This window comes from Leptonychotes weddellii, chromosome 8 (genome assembly GCF_054177405.1).
Source record: "Leptonychotes weddellii isolate Sample4059 chromosome 8, ASM5417740v2, whole genome shotgun sequence".
NCBI classification, from domain to species: domain Eukaryota; kingdom Metazoa; phylum Chordata; class Mammalia; order Carnivora; family Phocidae; genus Leptonychotes; species Leptonychotes weddellii.
The window spans coordinates 15,996,228-16,019,203 of NC_138376.1; the positions used below are offsets into that span (position 1 = coordinate 15,996,228).

At 43.5% G+C, this 22,976-nt stretch overlaps 1 protein-coding gene across 1 annotated transcript in view; it reads right to left on the reverse strand.

The window, feature by feature from the left end:
• The window catches only part of BMP6 (bone morphogenetic protein 6), a 140,381-nt gene that overhangs the window by 115,597 nt on the left and 1,808 nt on the right, over positions 1 to 22,976 (reverse strand). The gene's annotated exons all lie outside the window — the stretch shown is intronic.

The window sequence follows — 22,976 nt, forward strand, 5'->3', positions numbered from 1 at the left end:
GCCTGGAATTTAAAGTTTAAGTAACTCACAATCATAGTAATTCACCTAGGTTCTATACAGCTCTAACAGAAGCCAGAAAACGATGGCCCATGAGCCAGCCATCTCATTTGGTAAATATAGTTGAACTGAATACAGCCACTCTCATGTGTTGAACTACTGCAGCAGAGTGGGGCAGGGGTGACAAAGACCATGTCCTCAGAGCCAAAAATATTTACTATCTGGTTCTTTCAGAAAAAGTTTTCCAACCCCCGCTCTACAAGAATTAGCAAGGATCAAGAATTTTTAAGGAAAGCGCCTGGGTGGCTCAGTCGTTAAGCGTCTGCCTTCGGCTCAGGTCATGATCCCAGGGTCCTGGGATCAAGTCCCACATCAGGCTCCCTGCTCGGCGGGAAGCCTGCTTCTCCCTCTCCCACTCCCCCTGCTTGTGTTCCTGCTCTCGCTATCTCTCTCTCTCTGTCAAATAAATAAAATCTTTAAAAAAAAAAAAAAGAATTTTTAAGGAAGTGGAAAAACTATTATACTGAGGAGACAGCTATTGACTAGGACAATACAAAGTTTACATGAAGTGTCTTTTTGAAATAGTGAGTTTCCCGTTACTGGAAAGGTTTAAGCCACTCTTAGAGGATGCTCACCATCTCAGAACTGTGGTAAAAGGGATGCATGCACCATTCAAATGGTTTCTTAGATCACTTCTGAGATTTTGCATCGTTTTATGCTATCATTGCACAGAAGTCCACATTAACTTCTTGAAAAATAGTCTCACTTGACTCACAAAGAAAAACATCTTACATTATACCTAAGAGAATCTAAAGAAAACATGCATCCTGCGAAGGAGAGCCCTGGGTATCTTCTGGTGGCCAGTTTGTCTGTAATAGGCCCACAGAAGTGACTCTGCTGGACAGAAGCCATGTCTAATTCTGTGGCCATTATAGCTCTTAACATGCTGTGATTGCCCCACAGAGATTTGTAAATATAATTTAATGATGTCTCTGTGTAATCCAGATTGCCAAATCTTTCCGCAATCTTACTCTTGGGCAGAGAATGTATGTGTCAACACAATTACATACTTTGAAATATCTGCTGCACTGTTGGATCTCTTAGAACAACAGTGAGTACTGTTTCCTAGAAATCCAGGTGGGTGGGCTAATGGAGAAATAAGGTAAGGCTTAAAAAGTCAAAGATTCATCATTGTTTTTCATTTCTTAACCAAATTGCTTTCATCATATAGCAAATTAAGAGAGCTCTTTAAGTTTCCAAATTAACGAGTTTGACATGTCTACTACATTTTAGTTAGGGAGCCCCGGGAGATTGATCTGGGCTCCATTCCTCTGCCAGAGGAACACACTTTGCAATTCTCAAGCCAATTCTTTGACCAATTTGGCAGCATGATTAGCTGGGCTTGCAGGTAGTAGAGCGAGCCCTCTCAGCAAAACGTTCATTTTTATGGTGTTGGCTTTCACCTAAATATCAGCGGGAGGCAATACCACTTGGTTAAGTCCGCCTTTAAGCTACATCAAAGGCACGGAGCTTAATGTGGCTGAGTGCAGAGGAATCCAACAACATTCAAGGCTTTAGGTTGTAGGCAAGGACAAGTAGGTTGAGCATTTTAGCTCTGGCTCTAAGTTAAGAGTAAATTAAGCAGCATCCTGAGATGGATCCATCCACCATCCTATTTGATGCAGTTAGAGAAGACATGCAAGGTAGAGAGAACTAGAGCTCAGACATGGCAGAACTGGTGACAGGAGTTGAGTAAGGAGGTTACCTGACATTTAACCTCAACTTGTTTGATGACCACAGAAACCAGATTTACAAGAAAATAAATAGCAGCAAGGTTACTGAAAAGCTTACTATTTATTAAGTGTCTCTTTCCCATAAAGAATGTTCATTTTGTTTTTAATAAATAGAGAATAGGGGCCCCAGGGTGGCTCAGTTGGTTAAGCACCGGACTCTTGGTTTCAGCTCAGGTCATGGTCTCCTGGTCGTGAGACCAAGCCCTGCATTGGGCTCCATGCTCAGTGTGCAGTCTGCTGGAGATTCTCTCTCTCTCTCCCTGCCCCTCCCCCACTGCATTTTCTCTCTCTTCAAAAAGAAGAGATTTTTTTTTTAATTTCAAGTTCCAGAACCACCTGGAAAAATCTCAAGACACACCTAGTCCCTATATTTATACAGTTCACTTAGTTAAGCAGCAAAAAGGCAGATAGAACACAAGCAAACCACCCAATAAAAATTAAATGTTATTGCAAAAGTCACCGTGGGGAATCTCAAGCTAAATCACTGCCTTGTACAATGTCAAAAACTTCCAAGAAAAATATCTGCACAACTTTGTTTCAGAATCCCTCTGCTTCCTCATCCTACCCTTAACATTCCCTAATTGATATACCCCAAGTATGTTTCTGTCAGAATACCGGCTACACTCCAGAAGTCCTCTGTGTCTACACATCAGCCTCTCCCTTCTCAGCAACGTGCTACTGCTGGAAGAACGTGGCCTCTCTGTTTTAGAATCCTTGGCACGTGGCAAAGCAGCTACACACAGTTGGGACTCCGGTGTTTACGTGGATGGATATACAGGTGGCACGGACAGTAGGAAAAATGCCCTCAACATACATGGTATCCACACGTTCGCCTCCCGGTCTATCACCCATCCTGGCCCATTACCATGATTTGTGCTTCTCCTTCTGCTAGTGCACCACCCCTTGTCTCTTTAAATCCGCCCCACCCTGTGAGGCACTGCTGCTCCAAGTCTGGCCCATGAACCACTTGACTAAAACAAGTGAGGATGCTTCGTAATATGCAGATTCCTTGGTCCCACAGCAGACACAGTAAATCAAAACCTCTAGGAGGGAAGCCCAGGATTGTGCATTTTAAGTAAGTTCCTCAAATGATCCTGATGCCCATTATCCACCTGTCACACTTAAAGTTTGATATCAAGTCAAACCTGCCTTCAGAGTTAATCAACCAGGCAATGTCCCATTGTCCCATCTGACCTGAGGACAGTGTGTGACACATAACCGCTTGGCAGAAGACTCCAGCCTTGCACTCACAGTGACATAACAGGGTGTCGGCCATTTCTTTAGAGAGGAGTCCCAAAAGCATGGCCACAGAATAGGTGTGGGACCTACGGTCTCCCATGACAAGAGGCAATGGTTTCCCGGACAATTCATTATTGATTTTGAGCAGTAATTTGTTTCTCCCTAGTTCTTAAAAAGAGACCTGAGACAATTTACAGAAAAACAATTTTACAGAATAAACATTAAGCAGCTATGGAAATAGGAATAAAAGGGAAAAATGGCAAGACAATGAGATTTATATAGGAAAATAAATACCATAAAATAAATAGAAGTAGTTCTGAGTTTCCTAGTGGCCAAAGAATATGAAAACATGATCATTTATAATACTTCTATATTCATAAAACACAAGTCAGAGGGGGGGAAAAAAACCCTGAATTTCCCTGGTATTGGCAATCTGACCTAAGCACAGCTTCATGCTCTGAAAAGCATATCAATAACATGACACCCCTATGCCCACCGCTCCCCATGGAGGTACAGTGCTTCATCTGTGGTTGCTTCTGGTACGTGAAACACACAGTAGGCAATGAGTATCTACAGGAAAGTTATAAGCTCTTGTTACACCGAAGGACAGAAAACCAGTGGCATCTATGTGGGAATTCAAAGTGGTGATACTAGAGATTTTTCCTATTTTTAGTGGGACTCCTGATTTGGCTCAATGAAAAAAAAGTGGGAAATCCCTACATCAACAGGCTCATCCTCTGGATACCAGCCTTAGGACATCATGATAACACAGTAGCATACTTGAAATCCTAGGGACTAGGACCATCACTGGGTGCAAGAAAATTATAAGACTATGGAAATCATGAGACTGCGGAACTTCAAAATTATAGGCCTACGGAACTGGAACGTTCCTCAGTGCATGCTGATTATTTGGACATCGACAGGGATCTTAATCATTCGGCTTGGGTAGGCTTAATAATGACAAACATCTCCACCCACTCAGAAGCTGGCTGTAGGCACTAAGCTAATTCACAGGGTATTTGTGGTCCCCATAATTGGTATAGCCCTGCAAATGTCCTGCTTTATTTTAAGTGTACTGGCATAGTGCTTTAGCTTTATAAATTTCTCTCAAACATTATTTCAAGTTCCAGAGAGTACCTCATGTATATGCTCATTCCAGAAGAATATTTACTGCCTGAAGTTTCCCAGGGTTGTTTTTTGTTTTTAATGGTTTCCTACCCTTAACATAAGAGGATGTGTTAAGTTGTATGACAGGCAAAGAACATAAAGATTTTTTTTTTGTAATGGTCCCTTATTGCAAACTAATTCAATAGCTTATAACTGAGCACTTAGAACGTACCAAGCAGTGTGCTAAGCTTGTTACACGTAGCATCTCAACGAATCCTCACAACCACCCTAAGAACTAAATGTAATTATTATGCCCTGTTTTTACAGGTGACAATACCAGAGCACAGAGAAGGCACCGACCTAATGCTGCCCCACTAAGGGATAAAGCCCACATCACAAATGCAGGCCTTGTGCCTCCAGCGACCATTGGTACGACCCCTCCAGAAGACCACCATCCAATCACCAACGGAAGGGATTTCCAAGGGAACAAGAATGGTATCAAAGCCCTCTATACAAATAACACCATATTCATTTTTTATTTTTGCCTTAACAAATTACCACAAACTTAGCAGCTTAAAACCACCACAGTTCCATAGGTCACAAGTCCGACATGGGTCTCACTGGGCTCAAACCAAAGTGTCCGCAAAAGTGCTTTCCTTGTTGGAAGCTCTAGGGGAGAATCTGTTTCTTTGCTCATTCGAGTTGGCAGAATTCAGTTCCTTGCGGTCGTAGAACTGGTGTCCCCATTTCCTTGCTGGCTGTCGGCTGAGGGCCCAGGCCACTGCAGCCCTTGGCCTGAGGCTCCTTCCTCCATCTTCAAAGCCAGCAATGGTGGGATGAGTGCCCCCCTCCCCACACTCTGAGTCTGCTTCTTCCACTACATCTCTCTGCCTCTGCTGCCTTCCTCTTCGGTTTTTAAGGGCCCCTGTGACTAATCATCCAGGACAATCTCCCAGTTGAAGGTCAGCTATTCAGGAATCTTTATTCCCTTCTGCCATGTAAGGTAACAACACATCCATAGGCTAACACCAAGGGGCAAATGCTATGGGGGACAGAATCCCACCTACCACAAATACCAACACTGGCCGTGGTCACATCTCTTACCCATCTCTCCTACACGTGGCTGTCCTTGGTTTTGTGTACGGAGGTAATGACGTTTTGTGAACTGGGCACTGTGAATAAAAATTCTTAGGAGTAGGTCCTCATGTGATGAATTAGGGAAGTACAAAGAAGAAGAGCATGTCACCTACTTGAACTGACACTGGCTAATTCCCAGCCCCAGAAGAAGACACCTCTCTTTCACGCTATCTGTTACAGGTGGGGGTGGGGTGGGGGTTGGCCAACAGAATGGAGACCAAACCAGGTGGGAAATCAAGCTGAATTTCAATCTGGTCAGTCCAGTTGGGCTGAGCAGCCGAACAAGGCTTAGTTCATTACTCCCCAGTCTCCTCTTGAGCCAATTAGTTTCAAAAATGGAAACATTCTCTGCAGCTTGACCACAATTCTAAGCTCACAAACTGCCGTTTTTAATTGTAAGAAGAAATGAGGGAAAGAGTTCCAGGAAGACCAGGTTAAGTCTATTTAAATGTCTATTTAAATCACCACATTTCAGATTTTAGTTACTGGAAGTAGCACTTTTTCCACAAGTTATAAACTCTTAGGTGCTATTCATGAATTTGTCACCTAATTTCCCTTCTTTATTAAACATTCTAAACTTAACTGAAGGAAGGAAAAAATGCAAAATACTTTTAAAATTTCAAAAAGCCCCTCAGATGCTGCAAATACAGATTAAATGGGGGGGGGGGGGTCTACCCAGACAACTGCAAAAATGTCCTAGCTGGTCTCCCCATTTCCAGCCTCTTCCACACTGCTACCAGAAATATCTTCCTAAGCACACATCAGTCACTCCACAGCCTTACTGAAAATTTGTAAATAGCTCCTCACTGCCTACAAAATAAAGCCCAAACTCCTCAGAATTGCTTCAATATTCCTCAGGGTCTGGTCTAAGCCTACTTTTTCAACCTCCTCCCCCCACTGAGTCCCATACCACTTCCAGGCCCACTTGCCCTCGGATCCAGCCTCAGACCTCACTACACCTAATGACCCACCACCATTCCCCTCATAGCTTCCTCAGGCAGGAAACCCCGTGCCTTCCACATCCACCAGCGGAAAGCCAACTCTTCTTTCTACATTCAGCCTGAATGTCATGTCCCCCCATAAATTAATCACATCCTCCTTGGGACACCCATAATATTCTGCTTTTAGCTCCATCCTAGACACCACCATATTCTGTCTGGAGTAGAGTCAGTGCTTAGCGTGGTGCCTTGAAAGAGCTCCATAAACATACCGGACAACCAAACTAAATCTGTCACTTCTACACTGAAGACACTCCCTGGGTTTAAGGAACTCTTTCATCAGAGTAGGTTACCCAGTGCCTCAGCTTCCATTTGTTCAGAGGCACACTATCACTGTATCTTCCAGAATTTAAAAGGATATGACAATAGAACCTATAAACTTTTGCCTTCATGTGCTATATGGGATCCTTTTATAAGTAGATATTTTTTGCATTCTTTGGGGGGGATATATAGTCACTGTAAAATCTTTCAATTTTTCTGTTCAAACATTTTTGCAAAATGTTGGCAAAAATTAAAAGATGAACAGCAACTTGGAATTTGCTTCCTCAAAAAAGGTGTAGAAGCAAATCAAAATATTTGCTGAAATCAACATGGAGGCGGCCAAGAATTCATTGTGGAACTGTAAATGAAAAGTACTTAGGTAAGAGTTTGGTAAAACATGCTTGCTGCCCGGTAGGAAAAAGCACGTATCGTAGTTGACCTTAGAGAATCGTGGAAATAAATCCCTCATGCCAGCGAAATGTTCTGGTGACATCTTTTATTTTTGTAGTGTTAACAGGGCTATCCCAGTTGTCTCTGTGGTTTTAGTGATGCAAGGTGGCACTTCAGGAGAAGTTTCGATTCTGAGTTTGGCTTCCTATGAGCCAGGCCCCAAGCACCAGAAGAGTCATGAAAATATAACACCCAATGAGACAGATCAAGTGCATGAGAATGAGCTAGCATTTCTACTGTCCTGAAAACACAGGTGGGAAAAAAAGTCAAAGGGATGACCATCTGCTTCAGAGAAGAGTGTCTCATGTCATCCCACACCGAGAGAGCACAAGTTAGATGATGTGCTACAAACACGAGATGAATTGCGACTCCAACAAGAGCTGGTCAAATGGGAAAAAAGTGAGAGAGAGGACAGATATTACAAGAGCCAAGATACCTTAACAAGTCCTGAATAATGCAACATTACACACTATTACTTATTCCTAAACAGAGCCAAAAAAAAAAAAAAACAGTCAAGATATGGAAACAATCTAAGTATCCGTGGACAGATGAATGGTAAAAGGAATGTGGAGTAGGCAATAGGGTATTATTCAGCCTTAAAAAAGGAAACCCTGGCACACCATAGATGAACCTGGAGGACATTATGCTAAGTGAGGGAAGTCAGACACAGAAAGACAAATACTGTACAAAACCACTCATATATAGATCTAAAATAGACAGACTCAGGTGGGTGGGGGGGATAGGGTAATTGGGTGATAAGTACTGGGTGTTATAAGCAACCAATAATTTATTGAACACTACACCTGAGACTAATGATGCACTTACTACAAGTTGGTTAATTGAGTTTAAATTAAAAAAATAAATTAAATAGTCAAACTCAAGCCAAGAGTAGAGTGGTGGTTGCAGGGGCTGGGGGCGGGGGGGGGAGTGGGCAGGGAAATGGGACAATGTTGGTCAAAGGGTACAGTTTGTTATGCATGGTGAGTTCTAGAGATTAATGGACAGCATGGTGACTATAGTTAATACTGTGCTGTATACTTAAAATGTGCTAGAAGGGTAGATCTCAAGTGTTCTCACCCCCATTCCCCCCTCCACACACACACACACAGAAAATGGTCACTATAGAACATGATGGATATGTTGATTAGCTTGATTTCACGTTTTCTTTTTTCACAATTACTTATGTCAAGTCACCATGATGCACGCCTTAAATATATACAATCTCTGTCAATACTACTTCAATAAAGCTGAGAAAAAAATAAAAACTGTCTAATTGGGTGGGAGTCAGGTAAAGGGAGTATATACTGCATAATACCTTCCTCTACATTGATACATATCTTAAAATTATAAAATACACAAGCTCATCACTTACAAATAGGAACCTGAAGTTATTTCATATTCCTCTTGGCTACACACTTGCAGTTCATCAGATAAAACCTGGAGAACTGGATCTGCTACTTTTATGACCTGTATCAACTCTCTCTCTCCCCCTCGGGCTAATCTCTTCTCATCCTAAGGCTAATATATATCCTGGATATGAAAGTGTTTATGTCTTGCATACTCTGGTAGGGAGAGCAAATTTTAAGTGGGATGAGGGGGAAAAAAATGTTTTCTGTTCCAGGACCTACCTGTCTCATTACACATAATTTAAGTACTGAAGAGCTGTTTAATTTTAAACAACTTTTATAACAGTCTATAAAAAAGAGAAACATCACATCTCGTATGTGCTGACTCTAATTTGACATTTTTTCCAACCTATTTGGACATACTTGTGCCCACTTAGGCAGTCTCTCTGGATCTGCTGCTCAGAGTTGAATTCTGCCTGATTCATTTCACCAATGTTCTGGAAATACAGTGAGGCAATAATGCACGTCTGTTCAGGCAACCAACCAAGAGACCACCCTCCCCCGGCCAGACCTCTCTGGTCCTGGGCAGGGGTATCTCAACCCTGCCCATGGCTTTGATCGGTCTTTGGGTTTTAAATGCTCCCTGTTGCCTCCTGGGGAGCTAAGTGAGTTTGCTTCAATAGACATTATGTCACCCCCTCAGCCCTTACGTAAACAGAATGTCTAACACCGTCGCGATGTAAGCCGAGCCATCGAGCCTAAAGTACAGGCTGACAAGATAAGTATTTTGCGTCGGCACCTGCGGGAATCGTGCCTCCTTGCATGCAAGCTTTCTGCATGGCACAACCAGAAAATTTAAATTTAGACTTAGCAGCAATTCTTTCTGACTCCTATTAATACTTATTAAAGTCATAATGACACCAGATAGAGGGAAAAGAATATTTCTTCTTTCTGAAGGCTTTTTTCTTCTTCTAAACCATCCAGAAAGTCACAGAACATAAACCCTGAAAGGAGAAGGCAAGGTAAGTTCCCTTTTTAGAACCACTTTTGTGAATAGAAAAGTTAAAGAGTGTTTCTCCTATCTGCACAGCGTTTCACAGTTTATAATTCTCTCACTCAAAGGTTTGATGTTATTAGTGATGAGAGAAAGAAAGAAGACATGCATACACCAATTTTATTTTGGACAAACTGACCTTCATTCTCCCAGTGAGCACTTACTCAGGATCAACGAAGGTTAAGGCACCACCTTAGGTACTTCGGGGTGGGAGGTGTCAAGATAAATAAAATATTACCCGACAAAGAATCAGAGAGGTTGGTGCTGAAGGTGATTTGCCCAAATCTGAGCCAACAATGGAATCCAAGGTTCCCAAATCCTTCCTAAGAGCCACACGGAGTTCATCTGCAAACACATATCTGACGTTAGCAAGCTGCTCTGTGGCGCTCGGCACTAAGGCAAAAGCTCTGAACATTCTTCCAAAGAGTCATGCATAGCATGTGGGTCAGCCGATGTCCGAAAGGCTACCATGGAGAGATGGCATTCGAACCGGGGTTTGAAGGACAGAATTGAGAATGTGGAAATGAGCAGCTGTACAATATAAACGTTAAAAATCCGGAGAAAAAGGCCAGGAGTGGGAGGAGGAAATCGCTCAGCAGTTGGTTAGCTGAAGGACAGCACACAGAGATGAGCGCGGGAGGTAAAGCTGGACGACGGCGTGGGAATCAGAGTGGCATTGGGGCTTCATTCAGTCCGCCGTGAGGATCCAGGAACGGGAGGGAAGAGGGAGAACAGAAAGACGAGCTACCGAAGGACCAGCCGGCGGAGATGCAAGGATGGGTTAGCCACAGGAGACAGCACAGAAGTCTAGGCCAACATCCCAGTGACCTGGCGCAGGAAACTTGGGGAAGGAGTGGAGAAAACCCTTGGGACTGAGAGATCGCTGAAGCAGAAACAGCGAGCCTGACGATTGGCTGGATGTGGGAAGAGGGCGGAGATTAGGGCGGCACCCGGGTGCCTAGCTCCCTGGTTCGCAGACCCTTGTAGATTCCCTCACCAAATGCCCCAAGTCAGCCGGTTGGTCCAAGAAGCTGCTCCCTAGAAACAGGCTAGGTCTGGGCGCCTGGGTGGCTCAGTCGGTTAAGCGTCTGCCTTTGGCCCAGATCATGATCCCAGGGTCCTGGGATCAAGCCCCACATGGGGCTTCCTGCTCAGCGGGGACCCTGCTGTTCCCCTGTTTGCGCAACCGCACTCTCAAATAAATAAAATCTAAAAAAAATGAAACAAAAAAAACTTGCTAAGTCTGTGCTGACCCACCAACTGTCACCAGCCCCCAACAAGTACAGAAGTGGAGGCTGTTCAGTTTGACAACTTGATTATTTCATACCAGTGGAATCTAATAACTAAAGATTGAGGCTTGGTTTTCTATGGATTGGGGCTGTTTTGTTTCATTTTGCTTTTCTAATAACTCATCTTTGGTGGATTTTACAAAAGTGTATGTCCACAGAAATTAAAAACAAAACAAAATCAAAACTGGTTCTTGTGCAAAGACAGCTTGAGAAGCGCGACCTCACACAGTTCTGGAGCCACATCGTGCCTGGACCGCACTCCGAATACACGCATGGGTGCTCAGCATGGACAGACCTCCCCGTGGCTGACTTCTGGCCTTCTGACTACACCAGCTGCTGGGCTCCCCATCACCATGGCCCACCAACCACCAGGCCGCCACGTCTCTGGGGCAGGGCACCTTTAAGCCCGGCACCTGCCTGCCATCGTGCCCTGTGGCCACATGTCATCTCCTGAGTTCCGGCCCTGGGTGTGCTCCCGGCCCCCTCAAATCCCGTGGCTATCTCAGCCCCGTGTGTAGCTCTCGTGCCACAGGCCAACCCTTCTCAATCTTTTGCTGCTTTTCACGAAATGTCCCCAAATAAAGCAGCAGTCTACAGGATAGAAAAAGAACCAAGAAGGGAGCAAGCAGCATTACAGAAAGGAGAGAATTTTTTCGCCTTTTGGCTGTACAGTCCTTTCAGAGGAAGAAAAAAAAAAGGTCTCAAACTGACAAAGTCTTGTGGAGAGCAAGATGAAGACCTGGGACAGCAGAGTGATGGGGACAGAAGTCAAAGGCAAAGGAGAAAGTGGGTTGAAAGACAAGAGTAGCTTCCCCTAGTCTGGAGTTAGGACATGGTCAGGTAACTTCATGAAGCTGTTCCATTATGTGACCAGCGCTATTAAGAACATCAATACAACTCCCAGTAACTTTCTCCAATTTCTCCCCTATCTTACTATCTATGAGTTTGCAGCTATAAAAGTCTGTTTTTGCCTTCAGATAATAGGATAATAAGTGACATCGGTCATTTTTCCAGGCAAAGGCCATAAAGAAATACAATACTTATGTTTTCTTGCAAAAAAAAAAAAATGCAGTTTCTACTTAAGCTTACAGAACATTTGGAGAAGGATGAGCATAGGGGGAAGAGTTGGAGGTAAATTGGAGTCTACTTTCATAAATTTCTTGGACTTGTGCCCTACCTAAATTGCCAGAATTTAAAACAGAAACACAGGAAAGCATCTTTGTGATGTTTTCCAGAAGGATCAGATCTTTTAAACTTGAGTATTTAGAAACAAGATGTCAATAGGATCACTAACAACCCAAAAGTACCCCTACATGCTCAATCTCAAAATTAAGAAAGAGAACTTACCTATTTTTACTATTATCTCCTAAAATAAATATGGGAGGTGAGATATAGGATAAAAGCCAATCACAGCTGCAGAGAGCAAGCTTGACCCCAGGAAGGCTTGACTCCACAGTTCTCGGTTCCAAGATAACCATTCACAAACATCTTCAGCAAATTCCTTTCTTAAGGATGTTCAAGGCTTGTAAGATGAATGCATGAAAAGCAACATCATCCATGAAAAATGGGGAGTTTTCACTGAAGTTCCTGTGCGTTAGAATTATTGCATTCCCTGGCATAGGTAATTGTCTAAAAGAATAGCTCAGGATATATGTTCACTATCTTTTTTTTTTTTTTTAAGATTTTATTTATTTATTTGACAGAGAGAGAGACACAGCGAGAGAGGGAATACAAGCAGGGGGAATGGGAGAGGGAGAAGCAGGCTTCCCGCGGAGCAGGGAGCCCGATACGGGGCTCGATCCCAGGACCCTGGGATCATGACCTGAGCCAAAGGCAGACACTTAACCACTGAGCCACCCAGGCGCCCCTATGTTCACTATCTTGACTGTGGGGATGGTTTCATAGGTACAGGTCTATGTCGACGCTCATGAAATTGTACACTTGAAATAAGCAGCTTGTTCTGTCAATTATATCTCAAGAAAGCTGTTTCAGAAAATAAAGAATCAGTCAGAGAAACACAACAGGGAACACTCCCAGCATTGGGTTCTGATACTCTCTAGTTCAGAGTTTATCTTCGTGCCACTGAATTAAGAGGTTATAGCAATGTATGGTGATTAACATAACATAAAAAAAAAAAAAAAGAATGAAGAATGGTAACAAGAACAACAACAAAAAAGAGGTGATAGCAATCAAGAGTCCAAGCAGGGAAAGCGGAATCCCTGCCAGTGTTTACAACGGAGGGAATTTATTTATTTTTTTAAAGATTTTATTTATTTATTTATAAGAGACAGAGAGAGAGAGAGAGGCAGAGGGAGAAGCAGGCTCCCCGCTGAGCAGGGAGCCCAATGCGGGACTCAATCCCAGGACCCTGGGATCACGACCTGAGCCGAAGGCAGACGCTTAACCATCTGAGCCACCCAGGCACCCACAACGGAGGGAATTTAATGCAGGGAACTGGTGGTGTAAACAGCTGGGACAGAGCCAAGCAGCCAAATGGGTTATGGTGAGACAACCCATGGACCGTCAGCAAGAAGCCACTTCTACCCTCAGGAGGGAGAACCCCCGGGGCCACCAGCGGCAGGTGGAATACGGCAGCTCATCCAGAGCAAGCTGGAGTCACAGAAGAGCAAGTAGCAGCTAGAAATGCAGCTGCCTGGGGTCCCAACCCTGCTCCACAAAGATGACCAGGGGAAGGATCAGGAGTGGATCTGGGGGCAGAGGCACCTGAGGTGGACATAAAAAGCAGTTACAGAGCAAAAGTAAATACAAAGAAAGCTCTCCTAAAGCAAATCAGCAGACTTCTTCACTGCTGGGCTTGTCAGAGCTTTAATATGCTGATTGACTTGTAAGTTTCAGAGGGCAGGAGGATATAAATGATATTCTCCATGATCATCTTCTGCAGAATATTTTGGAAAAGTAGTGTTCCATGAAACACTATTTGGAAAATGCTGATCTGGCCAATGTGCTCACATTTTACAAAAAAGGAAAGATATTTTACAAGGAAAGAGACCAAGAAATTCACTTAAGTGGCTTGACCAAGACACCATAAAAAGGGATAGCACTAAGACTAGAGCATAAATTCAAGCTTCCTAAATCTTGATCATGCACTCTTTCCTCAATTCTATATTGAATTGGCCATAAGCACTTTCCAGCACCATCAAGAAAACCAGCAACTCATCCATTCTAGGGGCCAATGAGTCATTTTGGTGGTATAAAACCACCAGACACCATGGAGATGGCATACAATCTGCTGTGTTGGGTCAATGACTAACCAAAGGCACCAACACTGTGAGAAAAGAACAGATAAGAAAGAGGAAATAAATGCAATGGAGTTGCTAAATTTACTAATGGGAAGAAAAGGGAAAAGCAAAAGAGAAAGAGGGAAACCAACCTCCACTGGGGACGACCTACATCCCTGAAGCTATGCTGGAGTCCACATCTTATAAGGAGGACGCAAATGTGCACGCGTAACAAGAGGTGTCAAACACCCTCAATTAAGCAAATGAAATAACCAAGGTGCTGGATTTGTGGGAGCAGTTCCCAAAGCTGGTGTTAGGGGATTCCACCCTACACAGACCCCATAAGAATGCAAAGGCCTGTTCCATGGCCCCCTGGGAGAAACGCAACTCTCCAAAGGTCTTTAAAGCACCTATTTCCTCTTCACCATTACCTACCCTGAGTCTTAGCCCTACCCTGTGGTATCATTTCACTTAGGGCTTGAGAAGCTTCTATCCTACCAGTGGGGTACTTAAACCACAGCACATCCTAAGTCAGAGGTTACTAAAGCTAAATTTCTCAAGCCCATTGATACCGCCATGGTCCCAAGATCTCCCCTCTTTTTAAGAGGTTTCATTATGGGGAGCAGGGGGACTTAGCTAGTATTCAGTGAGAAAATACCCCACTAAAATGGAGAGCTGCAGGAGGAGAGTTGAGGAGAATTTATGAAGTGTCTCACCTGTATAATGCTTATTAAAAAAAAGGCCCACAAGTTCCAAAAACACCTCAAATGAGTTATTGGTTCAATAACAATCTTTCAGAGTTCTCTTTTCTTATTTACCATTAATCTGTGTAGCCCTATCTCATAGAAAACAGTTCAAAGCAAATAAGCCTAATCTATATATCACTTTACAAGGATCTCTGGATTTATAGAGTCTCTATTAATTTAGTGTTAATCTGGTCTGAACAGTTTCTCCTAAGGAAATCTTTTAAGGTCCCCTGACCTGCCTCTAGGGCCAGTAAAACATTTTTGTGAGTTTCTCAATCCAAAAGCACACTAAGTTCTAATATGTTTTCAGAAAGGAAGGAAAAATACTTCATCCTTCCCCTAACCACCCCCCAAATTTCAATAATTAACAAGCACAGAATTCCTATAATTCTTGTTCATTCTTCAGGCTTATTTGACTCCCCCAAATCCTTCAGAGCATGGATCAAACAGGGCACAAGCCAGGGAGAAATTTAATCGCTCATATCTCTGCCTAAGGGATTGTCTAGGTACTATGGTGACAGACACCTCAATGAAAGTATGTGGAGGAAAAAAGATTTTTAAACTCCCAGACTTAAAAAAAAAAAAAAAGGGTGGGGGGGGATTTCTAATGGATTTGGGGTCAACATACAGAAGCACAAAATCAGGTCTTCAGAGTCCATCGAAATTACTTATTTATATACCAATGTGGTAAGACCACAGAAACAAAACATTATTCAACAAAGGCATTTTATTTTTCTCCCCACAAACTCTGCCTACTTGGGGACTTTTCATATTCCCATTGATTTGTTTTTCTGGTTACATGTACAGCTTCTCCACAGAAGAGTTTTAGGGCAGTGAAAGGACTCTGTATGATACTGTAATGATGGATTTACGCCCTTATACATCAGTCCAAACCCAGGGAACACAGGACATCAAGAGTGAACCCTACGGCGAACAATGAACTCAGGTGATCAAGGTAGGTTTATCAAGTATAACAAATGTACCACTCAGGTGTGGGATGCTGACAGCAACTGAGGCTATTGTTATGGGGGCAGGGAGTATATGGGAAATCTCTGGACCTTCCATTCAATTATGCTATACACTGCTAAAACTGCTAAAAAAAAATATATTTTTTTGTTTTAATGCACAGCTTCTCTGTTAACTTACTCTGACATGGGAGTGTTCAAATAAAATCCAGAAAAAAACAAAGTCAAGTAAAACTCTTAGTCCCTAATTCTGTAGTTGACAAAGCTCTATCTTTAGAATATTTAAATGTGATTCATAGATTTGAAAGAGGGAGGAGAAAATAACTGGTCTCGGGGATTTAAGCAAGCCCACTTACATAAATCTCCCAACCTAATCAGCACATAAAATAGCTCATGCCGATGATATGGTTAGTTCACACTCTGCTGATACACGAATCAGAATTTTTTTGCCAGCCCATGTTCATGTACAGGAAACCAACAAGACTGTAAACACAGGAACAACAATCAACACACACAGATGTCTAAGGCTGGAAGTCACATTCTGGACAAGGTGAAAAGGGTAAGTGGCAGGAGAGTCATCATAAGGATCGAGGCGGATATCAAAGTTCAGTGTGTAGAAGGCTCAGGGCTTGGCTCTGCTCTGGAGACACTGTTTTCTGCCTGCAGTCAAGCTACTGCACTCACCCACCCCACCCCCACGGAGCTCTCTGATGATGAGAAAACAATCTGAACATCAAATCAGCAATATGAAGCAAGGACATTTCAGGCCTAGGACAATCCCAACCTATCCAGCAGGATCAGTAATCAAGGGCGTATGCCCAGGAACCTGAAAGTCAGGAAGGCTCTCCCACTCGGAACCAGAACCTCATTCTGCAAAAATGTTTGAAGGAGAGTCTTCTACCCAGTCATCTGGGACTGGGTTAGAGATAACAAGACCATGGGGACCCATCAAGGAATTACCTGATGTCATTTAGATATCATTTCTATTATGGACCCAATCATTTTAATAATGGACATGGGAAGGGCAGGAAGAGACTCAGTGCCTGCAGACATCAGTGGAACAATGCCACTCACAGCAACCTGGTTTTCAACTCACTTTCAGAGCAGAGAACAATTCTTCGGGGTCTGCAGTGCTTTGGCATGCCAAACAGGGGATATTTATAGATATGCATGGCTTTTTCTTTTCCAAAAGCAGAGTTCTAGGAGAGAATGCTACCCACGAAGAGAAAAACCCACAAAATTCCAGATCTGGGCTTCCCCACCTCTCGCCCAGGGCAGTGCTTTTGCATGCTTTTGTAATTTCTCCTTAATTATCCACTCCTGCCTGACCAATGGCCCTACGGCCCTATTCCTCTGGTGCATTAGGATCTCTTTGTGGTTGTCCCTCAGCCTTAAGAGAAAACAGCAGTGAAGAGGAAATGGTCCTGAATAAATCAAACAAATTTAATACAAACATAAGTGACTAGATGATATTCAAAACCTTTAAAGCTCTAAATTCTATGATCTATAGATAACAAATTTGCCAATAATCCCAAACTTCTGTTAATGATAGTGAAAGCCCTGCTTTAAAATGGGGTGTCGGTTGCTTGGGCATTTTTCCCCAGATAAAACAAGGTTATGGAAGGGAGCCATAGTCCCCAGCCAGCTCCAGAGTCTAACTTTACACATAGAGGACTGAAATACTACATATTTAGAGTGGGGGAAAAAAAAAGAGAACAGAACATTTTTTTTGCTAAAGATTTTATTTACTTGAGAGAGAGAACACAAACGGGTGAGGGGCAGAGAGAGAAGCACACTCCCTGAGGAGTAGGGAGCCCAATGCGGGGCTCAATCCCAGAACCCTGGGATCATGACCTGAGCCGAAGGCAGACGCTTAACAGACTGAACCACCCAGGCACCTAAGAACAGTATTATGAAAACACTAGTAACTGAACAAAAAATCCAGTCAACTTCAGTGAACTACAGTTTCTTATTTCTAATGCTTCCAGTGGAAGATGAGCAGGTACAACTGAGTTCTGAGAATTTCTGGCACTCTCAAAAATTTCAGAAGGGTGATGGCCCTGGTTCTTTAGTGAGTCTAGTTTTTATGACAGTGAGAATGGTTTTCCTTCTCTTTGATATAACTGTCACCACTTTCCTATCTTCCAGGTAAGACTGGAGCGATTTTCTGGCTTACCAGTTTCCAGAGGACAAGAGTTGGAAGGGAGCACAGCCAACCATGGTGTTAGAAAGTAAGGATAAAAGGAGAGAATACGCATGAATAAAAGCAGCTGAGCTGTCATGATGGAAACAGAGAAAGGAGGCATCAGCTTTTTTGTGAGGAACACAAGTCGGCAGCTGTACCCCACACCAGGCCCTGGGTGACACCCTGTGGCCAAGGCAGCCATGTTGCCTGGCATCTGGCTGGGTTGGGCCATGGCCACAAGGAGGGTGGGGACAGAAAGGTTAATGTGTAACAGCTGTTTGCATACATGAGGACTCTCAATTGTTCATCTCTCCGAGAGTTTCTATATTGATTTCTACTCCCTTTACTTGGGTATTTATGGAAGCTTCTTGTCAGGAACACAATCGTCTGATTAAATTCCCTATTGCCTGCTTTCCTTCCCACTGCTGGAAGCGCCAAATAGGATGTGACTAAAATTCGAACAAGAGGAGAGAGGGGAAAGGCAGGACAAGGCTCACAACAGAAAAATTAAGAGAAAGCTGTACTGGCTTTATATTAAGAAAAAGCATTCTATGGACTAATTCATTTTCAAATACAGGATGGCAGGCAGAGAGTGAAAGAGTTATGAAAAATTAGAGAACGCTGGTGAATCATCCAAGAAATTTTACCCTCTTCGTGTTCCTTTTCTAACTCCGTTCCTTCAAAAGAGAGTGAGGCAGGATCACCGGGAAGTCATCTTCGAGAGTCTGCTAACCACCTTTGACGCCCAGCATGCAGCCACCCACGCCCATATTCAAGTAAAATATTACTTTGAAATCCAACAGTTAAAGTCACTCACCTCTGAAAACAGTGAGGACATGTTGAATATTCAAGTGCTGAACGTTGTTGACCTGCTCGCCTCCCCCCAGACACAGATTTTTTTTTTTTCTATCAGTAGGAATCCTTCCTCCATGCTAATCAGAGGTAAGCTTTTAAGTAGAGGAACTAAGCATGATTCAGCACATTTAAAAAGGATTTATACCCATTCTTAGAAGGACAACCAGAGGAAACACCATCTGAAGTCTAAACAATGATATCTGCTTGCCCTTTGATCTGAGTTTAAGAACACTTTGTACAACTTTTTTTTGTTGTTGAAATACCACTGAATTTCACATTTACTATTTGAAATTTCTTTAGAACATCCACTGCTCCTTTGAACCACACTCTTGCAACCAAATTCTCCAAATTATATTTGCTATGAGTAGCTTGCAGGCAGGGATTTATTTTCTGCTAACAAAAATCTTCATAAGTACAGGCAGCCTCCACGAAAAATAGTACCACTGATCCTATGTTTATGAGAAAAAGACAGTACAGTGTATCTGGTTACAAATACAAGTAGGGAGTATTCCATTTTTCTTCTAATTTATGTTTCCCAAGGGTAATTTTGTTCAGAAGATTGCCAGTATTTTTAGTACAATAAGTTTCTTGTTACTTGTACTAATACATACTGATTCCCTTTTCTGAGCATATTTTGAGTTTTATTTCCTCTTTACCCTAGCATCTAGAGATCAACACCTCATTAATTCAAAATAAATGAAGTCTGAAATGCAGAGATTTAAAGAAAAATTTTTGCACTACTCTCAAATGTGATGCACATTAGAAATATACATATGGGTAACTAATAAAAAATAGGTATATTAATAAAGCATTATGATATACATCGGATACCATTAACGTCCATGTCCTAAATGTCTTTACTTTAAATGTCTTTGACTTAACAGAAATCAGGTATGCCATTTCTAAGTGATCAGATCTTCCAGATCAGTGAAATATGAAATTTTAAATGAAGGATAGGTCTTTTTCATTAATTCAGTCTTTATTAAGCACCTTCCATGTGCTCAGCATGATATTAAGACTTAGGTTTCAGTGGTGGATAAAGGCCTGGTTGCCTTTTGAGGCTGCCACCCAGAGGGGTGACATGTGAATAAGCAAATTTTAAAGAAAAAAAAATTATACACACACACACACTTTGTGATAAGTGCAACCAAGGGAATAAGCAGCATTCTGTGACAGTAAAGAAGTGGGGGGGGGAGCACTCTTTGATATAGAGGGGTTAGAGAAGGCTTTTCCAAGAAGGTGAATTTTAAGACCTAAAGGATATTTCAGGATACTTCTCCAAGGTCACCAAATTGGCAGTCCTGCTTATTAGACTGCCAAGACATTTTTAGCATTAGAAAACAAGAAGAAAATGGCATCTGGGGGCCTGATTGAATGCAGCCGCTCTGCCAGGCACCCTGCGCACCAGCCCGTCAGTGCTAAGGAGGTTACACATCTCCAACCTATTCGCCCAGAGAGAGTTTCAAATAGTCAACATCAACAGTAGTGAGCTGGTTGAATAACCAGCATTTGGGACATGTGGGAGAAACCTAATTCTGTTGATTCATACTTCCTAATAGCCACTCCAGCTGAGAAGGCTCAGCGTGTTTCAGATGTATTTCATGAGTAAATTATTCTCCCTTCCCCGGGGAGGGGGGGGGAAGAGGTTTACAACTATGTATCACTTTCTCTTATACTTTCAGTTTATTTATCTAACTCACTAGGTGTAAAAGTACTTGAAAACATGTATCTTTCTGCAGGTTCTTTAATGAGTCAGGTAATGCAGCCGCTAACATGCCACGGATGTGGAAATCGGCAGAATTCTCCAACATCCTTAGAGAATCCACATTGCTAAGCAATTACTTTCTTCAAATGAACTGTCTTTAAGCTCAGAGCTAGGATAATCAGATTTTATCACATTTTAGCCTCTCATTCTGAAATCCTCTTTCCTACTGCTAAATGGATTAAGATTAAATAGAATTGCTGGACTAGCAGGTGGCATGGCTTGTGACTTGGATTCTACTTACCTGAAGGTTTCCCCCTAACTGCCCCCGTGGAGTCCAGGGCTGGACCTACAGACCGTGACAACTCACAGTCAGAAAGCCCCATGCTATGACAGGTGGGGCCTGGGGCAGAGTTTCCTACCCAGGAATCTCTTCCAGTTCCACATCAGCCTGTCCCAGGCCCGAGAGGACACTCCTGTTGAATTCTCTTGGAAATTTTTCGGTGTTGTTTTTTGGACCTTGAAGTTTCCCTTATGAGAAATGTAAGTTAAATCATCCCCTTAGCAGGATTAGTTGACAACCAGCTTCAAGCAGTGTGACTCAGAACCAATGTGTACCTGTAGACCAAGAAAGGTCAGACAAGCAAGGAACGAGGAGAATTTAGAGGTCACTAAACACAGTAAATGTCACCATCCTTTACAAACCTAGCCTGAAGCCAACTCTAACAATTTCAAATATCACTTCAGGCAGTGGTTCCCAAACACTGGATTCACATGAAGAATCTTAATTTAAAACTATGGACACCTGGCTTCCACCCCACACATTCTGATTTCATTGATACGAGGTACCACCTCAGCATCTGGGTTTTTAAAAGCCCCCCCCCGGGTGATTCTAATGTGCAGCAACATTCCAGAGCCACTAACATAAAGAAGCATTGCTCTTAATCTCTCACTGGAATGATCTGATTTCCTTCAGACATCAGGATCATGTCAGTGTGTCTTGACCATGGTGGCATATTAGAAAAACCAAAGACACTTAAAAAAAAGATGCCAGAGCCCACCCTCAAAGACTCTGACTTAACTGCTCTGGGAAGCAGCCCAGCATCCCTTAGTTCTTTAAGTGTCCGCAGGTGATGCTAATGGACAGCCAAGGTTAGAACTGTGGTCTAAGCCCAGGCACAGTTCTCTGGAGACCGTAAATGATTCTCCGTGAAAGAGCCGGAAGTGCCATTCATCCTCCACTTTGTCCAGGTTGGGACCACCCCAAGAGGCAAGGAAACATCTCCCCAAGGCTGTCGGGAAACAGGGGAGGGGGGTGGCAAGAGGTGGAATTCTACTAAGCGAGAAGCAGCACGGAAGTTAGAATGAGGAAGAGCGCTGGCCCTCCCCGCTACCCCTCCCCTGCAAACTTTATTGATGGCAATGAGAGTCCTTAGAATATTTCCTGGAGGTGCCTCAACCTTGGATTTGGTTCCAATGAACGGTGAAAATTCTTATCCAATCAGAACTCCTGGCCCTGCGAGCAGCAAGATTGGCAGGCCTTGAGCCTCCACTCCCTGTGAGATTCTGTTTCATGAATTTCCCAGGAGGATTTCTGCACCAGTTGGATGCCAATCGGACCTCCCTCTTGGGCCCCCACTCCTTCCTTCCCCCAAAGCCCAGCAGAGAATCATCTCATAGATACAGTTGTAAAGAACTCGCTGAACTATTTTACATGGTAATCATTCAAGTAAATAATGTCCAATGCAGACACCTTTGACGTGGCTTTGACAAGTGTCTGGTAACCCACTTTGGGGCCTGGGCAGGGCCACGCGTCTCACACGGGAGGAAGTCCGCGGAGACCCACCCCTGGCGTGGCTACGGCGCCCCCATTTCTCCCCGCGGAGAACTTGTCCCCTGCAACCCTTTGTCTACTAAGCTGAGTCAGTTTATGAATGAAGAGTAGCACAAATCAGAGGCACTGATCCTGAAAAAAAAGTCTTCCTTACACCGTTCTCATTTACAGATGAGAAAACTCCGGGGGGGGGGGGGGAGGCTATGTGACTCCGTCCGGGTTTGCCACAGAACATTTGTGGCGGAGCCCGATTTAGCCGCCCTTGAATTTCCATTCTGTTGCCTGGCAACCAGTTCAGACCAGCTCAGCGCCCAACCCCGGCCCCTAACCCGCACCCTTTCTCTGCCCGTGCGGCTCGGGGCAGCAGTGATCAGAAGTTCAGCCTTTGGGGGCACCCGCCAAAGGTATGTGAACTAGGATCCCGGATGGGTTACCCCAACTGGGCTGGGGATCCGGTCCCAAACCCGCGCGAACCCCGTCTGGCATGACTTCCGAGGTCCGTTTGGCACCTTCCTCTGCAACCCTCCTCCCCCAACTCCGTGGATACCACTTAACACAATCACGTCAAGTTTCCAAAGTTCTCCGTTGCTATCAGATTCCCTGAAAGTCCCGGTGGAGAAACTGGCACTCAGAGCTTTAAGGGTGCAAAAGAAATGAGGAGGGGAAGGAGTGTTGAAGAGCCTTCTCCTTCCCTGCTGGCTACACTCGGGCGGGACTTTTCTGCTAAAGTCGAGTTAACCTGGCCCCGGCATTATTGGAAAAAGCGCGGAGTACGCTCG